General features: G+C 51.5%; 1 long non-coding RNA gene across 1 annotated transcript; it reads right to left on the bottom strand.

Annotated features, from left to right (window-relative positions):
* Positions 1-4,404: 4,404 nt before the first annotated feature.
* LOC112610930 lies at positions 4,405-5,534 on the bottom strand. The gene is made up of 3 exons (XR_003116509.1): positions 5,407-5,534; positions 4,953-5,210; positions 4,405-4,698 (listed from the first exon to the last, which is right to left on the bottom strand). It is a non-coding gene; the product is annotated as an uncharacterized LOC112610930 (long non-coding RNA).
* Between the last annotated feature and the right edge of the window lie 1,831 nt (positions 5,535-7,365).

Here is a 7,365-nt window from a genome sequence, read left to right on the forward strand (position 1 = left end):
TTGTAAGTCAATATCCTTATGTAAAAACATTGCATAAGTCCAGGAAGACCACCATCATGATCCTCCAACCTGACCTGCCAGGCTTAAAAACAGCGGCTCTGCTGGGTGCGGTGGCTCACACCTGTAATCCCAGCACTTTGGGAGGCTGAGGCGGGTAGATCATCTGAGGTCAGAAGTTCAAGACCAGCCTGATCAACATGGAGAAACCCCATCTCTACTAAAATTACAAAATTAGCAGGGCGTGGTGGTGCTTGCCTGTAATCCCAGCTACTCGGGAGGCTGAAGCAAAAGAATCGCTTGAACCTAGGAGGCGGAGGTTGCAGGGAGCCGAGATCGTGCCATTGCACTCCAGCCTGGGCAACAAGAGCGAAACTCCATCTCAAAAAAAAAAAAAAAAAAAAAAAGTGGCTCTTTGCCTAAGAACTTACACACTCAGAAGCTTTGGACCTATCTTGTTGAATTCTTCACGTTCAGAGGTGTGGGTGGGGATTACAGCTGAAATACTCTGCAGAAGAAAACAAAAGGAATCTATATTTTTGTTCCTGACAGAAAGGAGCAAAAAAAAAGGGGATTAAGTAACCTTAAAATGGTGTTGGGAGGGCCTAGAGCCTGTGTGAGAGAGGAAGCTGAGGGAAGTTTAAAAACAGAAATGCCCAATGTTCCCTTTCTGAGCTGTTTACATTTTTGTGAAATTAACCCCCTCAGGAGACCCTAATCTTCACTAACACCCATGATGCATGTACAGACCTTGTAAGGAGTTCGTATGAAGAAGCAAGAGACAGGGCTGACACGGATCACAACAGTGAGTGCTCAGGCTCAGCAGGATTACTCCTAAATGGAACTGGCTTGAGATCCCAAAGCCAGAGGCATTGATGAGAAGGAATATCTTCCCCACCCTCCATCCCCACTTCCAGGGGAATCTGGAATATTTTGAGGAAGACTGTTGGGTCACTCATCGATCTTCAAATAAAACATGAAACCAGTCTTGCCCAGCGCCTAAAGAGCAGTTGGCCACAGCTGACAAACAGTTTACCCAGTGGGAGCATGGAATTAGGTGTCACCTTCAATGCCTGATGTTTAATGAGGACAACCATCTCCAAAGGGAGGTTACCTGCCTGCCCACTGTGCAGTCTACTTCTAGGCAACCTAGCACAGTCCTCCCTGAGTGGGGGTTCCATGGGGCTCATTGAAGACAGTGAGTGGGGAGGAAAATCCTGCAGAAATTTACGATGTCTGGCTGGCCCTATGGCTCACTACCATTTACATATGGGTCACAAATCAATCACTTGACCTCATGATCTGAATACCTTTTGTCCTCTTTGTCCTAGAGTGATCAAAGGAAGGAGATTTAGTCCCCACCCTCAGAGACAGAGAGTGTGGGCTCTTCATTCTGGCTGGGGGGAAATGGTTCCTGCCCGCAGGACACTCCGAGTTGCCAAGGAGGGAGAAGTGTCCACATCGAGGACACAGATCAAAGCTGCCAGTAGACAGGCGAATGTGGGCAGACCCGCACTGCACAAACACGATTCACAATTAACCAAGGAGTTGGAGTGAAGGTGCCAGCAGGAAATAGCTTGTTGGGCCTGGGAGTTTTGAGCTGAGCTGGATTTGGAGGGATAGAGTTCTTACTAGCACCAACAGAAGACAGTCATGTGCTGCACGGTGTCCAGTACAGTGCAAGGCGTTTGCACAATGACCGCTCACCCGCGGTTCCCCTCCCTGCTGGAAGGGTAATCTCAAGCACGCTCACCACTTGCTTCCTAATAGAGGCCCCAAACAGCTCGCCACAATGCACACAAGAGGCAGACTCCGGATGACTTTATTTACACAGCTTAAGCTTTTCAACAGGGTCAAAGGGCATTCTCAGAGCACACGGGTGTGGCCCGGGACAGGCAGGTTCTGGAGGGGGCACCTGAACAGGTTTCTCCTCTGTGGCACCAAGTGACCATCTGTAAGTCTGAATAGCACTTTACAGTTCGCAAAGCTGTTTTACACCAAGCAGAACACTCATCTAGTCCTTACTAGGCTCGAGGCCAGTATCCTCTATATTTTATGGAGAAGGAAGCTGGGGCCTGAGGAATTATAAGACAAGTTTAAGGCCCCACAGCAGAAGCGAGGACATGGTTTCTACCACCCAACCCTGGCCTAGCATCACAGCCTTCCGGCCGTGGACTTTGGGATGCAGAGCATTCAGAGACTATCAGAGTGCATCTATGAAAGGCCACCTGGTCATCTGCATTTCAATCTAGCTCTGCACATTTCATGAGAAACCCACAGAGGGAGGATGCAGAGCAGCAGCGTCTGGGAAGGCTGCCCGCCTGGGCTCTGGCTCTCGGGAGGAGACGGGGAAGCCAGCGTCCCTTTTCCAAATGCGGGTCACCTTTGCCCCGGCCTGGGCATTGTTTGGGAGAGGAGAGCCTGGCCCTTGATGGCTGGCAGCTGTTGCCCTCCCCACGAGCGCCCCTGCCCTCCCGGCCCCTCCGGAGTCTGTGCCCATATAAGGGAAGCACTTCCCCGCGGCCGAGGTAGAGGCTGTGACGCCCCCGGTCTACGTCAGCGGCTGGCGGGAGGCGGGAAAGCCCGGCAGAAAAACAAGTGACGCGGCGCAGAAGGGAGGAGGCGGGTGGCGGGAGGGAGCGGCCACACCTAGCTGGGTTAACCCCTGCCCAGGCGGCCAGAGCCAAGGACTGAGTGTGGCCAGCCAAGGTCGTGGACTGTCTTTGAGCTTCTGTGTGAATGGGGGGCGTGGAGCCGGGGAAGTCGGAGGCCAGGGATTGCGCTGGTGACACCTGCCTGAGCACTTCTGTCCTGGGGTGGGCGCAGGTATTTGTGCTCTGGAGGATCTGCTCTTTGGACGTCCAAATGTGTTTCACAGCCTGCGCATTTTGCCTGGTGGTGTCAAAGACGCATATGACATACTGCAGAGCCTAGGGATTTTCCCATGGGTGTTTAAATACAATCACGTCTCCTATTGAAACTCAACCTCTTCTGTCCTGAAACAAGCAAACAAAAAGAACAACTGGCATCTGTGTTTCCAGAGACCCCCAGAAAGTCTCAGAAGAGGTGCTGCTGTAAGGGGACTGGCTTCTCATTAGCCAAGCAGCCTCCCCATCTCTTCCTCAGACCAGTCAAATAAAAAGGTCTGGCCTAGGGGCTGATGGAGAAGCAGCCTCAAAAATGAGGGTTTCCGGAGGCCTCTTGTCAGGCAGAGGCCAAGAAAAAAAACAGAAAAGGAAGAGAAACTGCAATGAGAACTCAGGGCTCATTCATGGAGCCTTCATTTTCCGGGGGCACTTCATTGTGGGGGGCACTCTGATTTCTGAGTCCAGCTGTGCACTCAGATAAATCCTGTTGGAGTGTTGTTCTCAGAGGCCTGCCCCGTCTCGCCTGAAATTGTGGGTGTGCGTGCCTGCCTGTGGTGGGTTGGGGAGTAAATTGGCTATCTCAGCCTCCAGGGAAAGTCCCCAGGGCCTCCCAACCATCCCTTCACACCCACAGTGCTTAGCCACCCACATTCGCTCCTCTATCTAAGACCTACTTCCTCTCTCTGCTTCCCCTGGCCCAGTCTCTCCCTGGTGGAGAGTTGTCTGGGTGGAAAACTCACCCCATCCCCAAGCTCTGGGTGCTGCGATAGAGTGGGAGTTTGAGGCATGAAAAACAGCTAGTGGCCCTCCTTGGCAGGGCATTGGCCAAGGATGTGGCAAGTTTGCCTTGGCCAATGTCCCTGTCTCTGAGGCTTGGCCACAGTCCCTGTCTCTGAGGCTTATCCTCAGGGTGGCTGGTGAACATGGTTTTTCATGCCTGGGAATTTAAAAGCCTGCTGGAGGTGCCTTCCTTCCTCAGGAGCCAGTGTCCTGGGACTCGATGATACCAAAGTTGCTGAAGAATAAAAACAATGGGGTAGTGTTTGTGTGTCTGCCTGGACAGTACTGCATAGTGGTTATGGGTGTGGGCTTTGGGGTCAGATGGGAGCTTAGCTGTGCCACTTGCTGGTAGGTCTTCTGGCAAGTTCCCAACCTCTTTGAGCCTCAATTTCCTTGTTTGCAAAATAGAAGTAAAAGTATTAATCGTGTTGATTTTTTTTTCTTTTTTTTTTTTTTTTTTTTTTGTGGCAGGGTCTCACTCTGTCACCCAAGCTGGAGTGCAGTGGCAGGATCACAGCTCACTGCAGCCTTGACCTCCTGGGCTCAAACGATTCTCCCACCTTAACCTCTGGAGTAGCTGGGACCACAGGCATGTAACACCATGCCTGGCTAATTTTTTGGGTATTTTTTGTAGAGACGGGGTTTTGCCATGTTGCCCAGGCTGGTCTCCAACTCCTTGAGCTCAAGCAATCCATCTGCCTTGGCCTCCCAAAGTGCTGGAATTATAGGCATGAGCCACCGCACCTGGCCTGCATTGTTCTTTTGAAGATAAAAAGAGATCACGTTTATTAAGCATTCTGCACATATGTTCACTCTTTCCACAATATTTGCGCGCCCAACACATAGTAAACACATTAAATAGTAACTTTTATTACTATTAGCAGTGGTAGCAGTATCAGAAAAGTCCTCTTGGACACCACATGGAGAGTTAGCCGGAGTCACCAGGTGTTCCAGGTTTGCCTTTGGTGGTCCCCTGCTTCTCACCTTTCTTCGAGGTTGCTCTGGTACCTCATCACCTCCACCACCTCGTCTACCATCCTGACCTCAGCCTGGCCTGGAAGAAAGTGCAATGAGTGTGGAAGCACAAGACCAATGCTTCCACCCCAGCTTCGCCCTGCCCTGGGCCACTCCACCCTTCTGAGCCTCAATTTCCTTATCACTGAAATAGGGGGAATACTTTCTGGCTGGCTTCATTTATTGTGAGAGTCAAGAGAATAAACGTTTGTGAAAATACTTTGAAAACAGCCCCTAGCTATCAGTTTTCCACCAGGCGAATTCTCCCTTCTCATTCTCGGCACAAGCTCCTACCCCATTCCTCCCCTTCAAGTCTCTGTCGATTTTCATGGCTTTGGGCATTTTGTTCACAGTTCTGTTGACGTTCCCTTGACCTCAGAATTCTGGAGGTGGCTTAATTCCGACTTCCCCTATGGACACCTCCTCAGGGCAGGAAATATGCCTTATTCATTCATCCTGTGATCCCAGTGCCAGGCCCAGGAAGTGCACATAGTAGGAGCTCAGTCAACGCTGGTTCCCTTTCTTCTACCGGCAAATCCCAGGGATGGAGGCCTGAAAAAGGCCCCAGTAGAATTTAAGGGAGCAGACTCTGTCCTCCGAGAGAGAGAGAGAGAGAGAGAGAGAGAGAGAGAGAGAGAGGGGGGTGGGTTAGGGAAGAAGGGAGGACAGGAGGAAAGGAGGGGAGCGGCCCTGCGCTGCGCAGGCCAAAGGATGCCCACTGTCGCCACACATAGATGCAAGGTAATACCAGTCTCCACAGGGGGACGTTGTGCTGACTGGTTTTACTCAGCGTTCCCAAGGCTGGGAGAACCTCTGAGAGCCTCAGCAGAGAGCCAAGCCACTCTTCCTGGTAGGAAAGCAAACATTCTAAAAGGGAAGTCCTTGGGTAACAAGTTCCACTTCCTCACAGCCAGAGCACTAACCTACAACCCCGCCCTCCCTTCCTCCCCCACCACACAGGCAAACCGTTTCCTCTTCTGCTGAGCTCATGGAAACAAAGAACAGCTGTCCTCTCATTGATTGGTTTAAACATAAGAGACTCTTGCTTTACCTCCCCAACCCCTCACCCCAACCTCTGATGACCAAAATCTCAGCACAGGCTGGCTCCCCTCCGGCCTCCACCCACTCCCCTGGGCATAGAGGGGCAGCCCCTGGGCCGCCCACAGGCTCCCTCCTCCCTGTGGTGACCAGCCTCTGCCTGCCACTGAGACACACCTGTCCACCCTCGGTTGGGTGACTGCAGCTGCCCGGCCACTGGCTCTTACCAGTGTGGCTTTGGCATTCACACTTTTGCCACCATGATTTTGTCTCTGCAGTGGGCCTTGCGCAAGGCTGGGAGGAAACAGCCTCTGTAGAAATCAAGGTTTCCTGCTTTGTAAGGGCTGATGCGGTGCCATGGAGATATCTCCTATGACTTCGCCAGGCAAACTGCAGGCCAAGGGAAGAATCGGGAGTGTGAAGTCCTGAGTTCACAGCTACTCAGAAACCCCTCTAAGCCTCAGTGTTTTCATTTGAAAAACGACAGTGGCAAACTGCTTATAGAGTGACTGTCAGGATCAAAAGAGATGTGGTTATGAAGGTGCATTGAAAATGGTGCCACCATGGACACATGAGTTGCTATTTCTGCCTGCCACCTCCACAGACCCCAGGTCACCACCAGCTGCCATCTCTACAAGTGGCCCTGCCTTCCTGAAAACCCCAAACCAAGACTTGCCTCCCTGGGCATCTGAATCCACCCCATCCTGTCTCCTTTGGCTTACTTACTCAATCTACACCACAGGGAAATGCATCCATTGCTTAAGAAGTGTGGAAAGTTTCCTCCAGTTTTTTCCATGGTTTGTGTGCTTGTCTTACCTGTTCTGCCTCCTTCCTAGCACCATGGGAGTATAAGCTGGCTCCTCTGCAATGCATCCGTGGCCAGTACCTCTGTTCCGTCACAGCACAGGATAACAATAAGTGTGCCAAATGGAAGTGTGTGGGGGGAGAGGGCACACAGCCAGATGGCTCCTTGGGGCAAAGCCTTATTTCTACCACATAGGACTTTGTAGACATTGCTCTCTGGCTATAGAGGAGTTTTGTGCTCATTTTCTCTTGTGAATCAAGCTAATTTTGGATTCACTGGGATACAATAGTGAACCGAAAGACAGCTGCCTGCAAGAGGAGCTCAGAGAACCCAGCAGAATCAAGCCCTGGGAAGCCTTTTAGAGGATGATTTGCAGAGAAGGAGTGGGACAGTCATAAAGGTCCCATGCTCTCAGTCCTCAGCAGGCTATCCCTCCCAGTCCCAGGCTCACCTTGCAGAGGTGTGGTAGAGGACAAGCACACCCAGAAGCTTCCAGTCTGAAAGCTGACTGGCACAGCCCACCTCCATGCCACCCACGTTTCTGGGGCCAATGAGCCTCTGAGCTGGGATGTCCTAGGCAAACAACTGCCCTCCTGCCTCAAGGAGCAGAAAGTTCCAGAAGATCCAGGGTAGCTTTATCCCTGACTTAGCAAGCAGACCTAGAAGTGGGATGGAGAAGGGCTTTGAATCTCCCTCCAAAGGTCCAGAGAAATCTCCTTGGAAATTTGATTGATTATTGATTATTGATTATTGTAACAAGAGTTCCTCCTCCCCCAGGAAACTCTCCAGAGTGGTCTTCTAATAGAGGCAGAACTGTGGGATGGGTGGTCGGAGGTTCCAGCCACTGTGCTAGACCTCTTGGGT

Source organism: Theropithecus gelada, chromosome 1 (genome assembly GCF_003255815.1).
Source record: "Theropithecus gelada isolate Dixy chromosome 1, Tgel_1.0, whole genome shotgun sequence".
Taxonomy (NCBI): domain Eukaryota; kingdom Metazoa; phylum Chordata; class Mammalia; order Primates; family Cercopithecidae; genus Theropithecus; species Theropithecus gelada.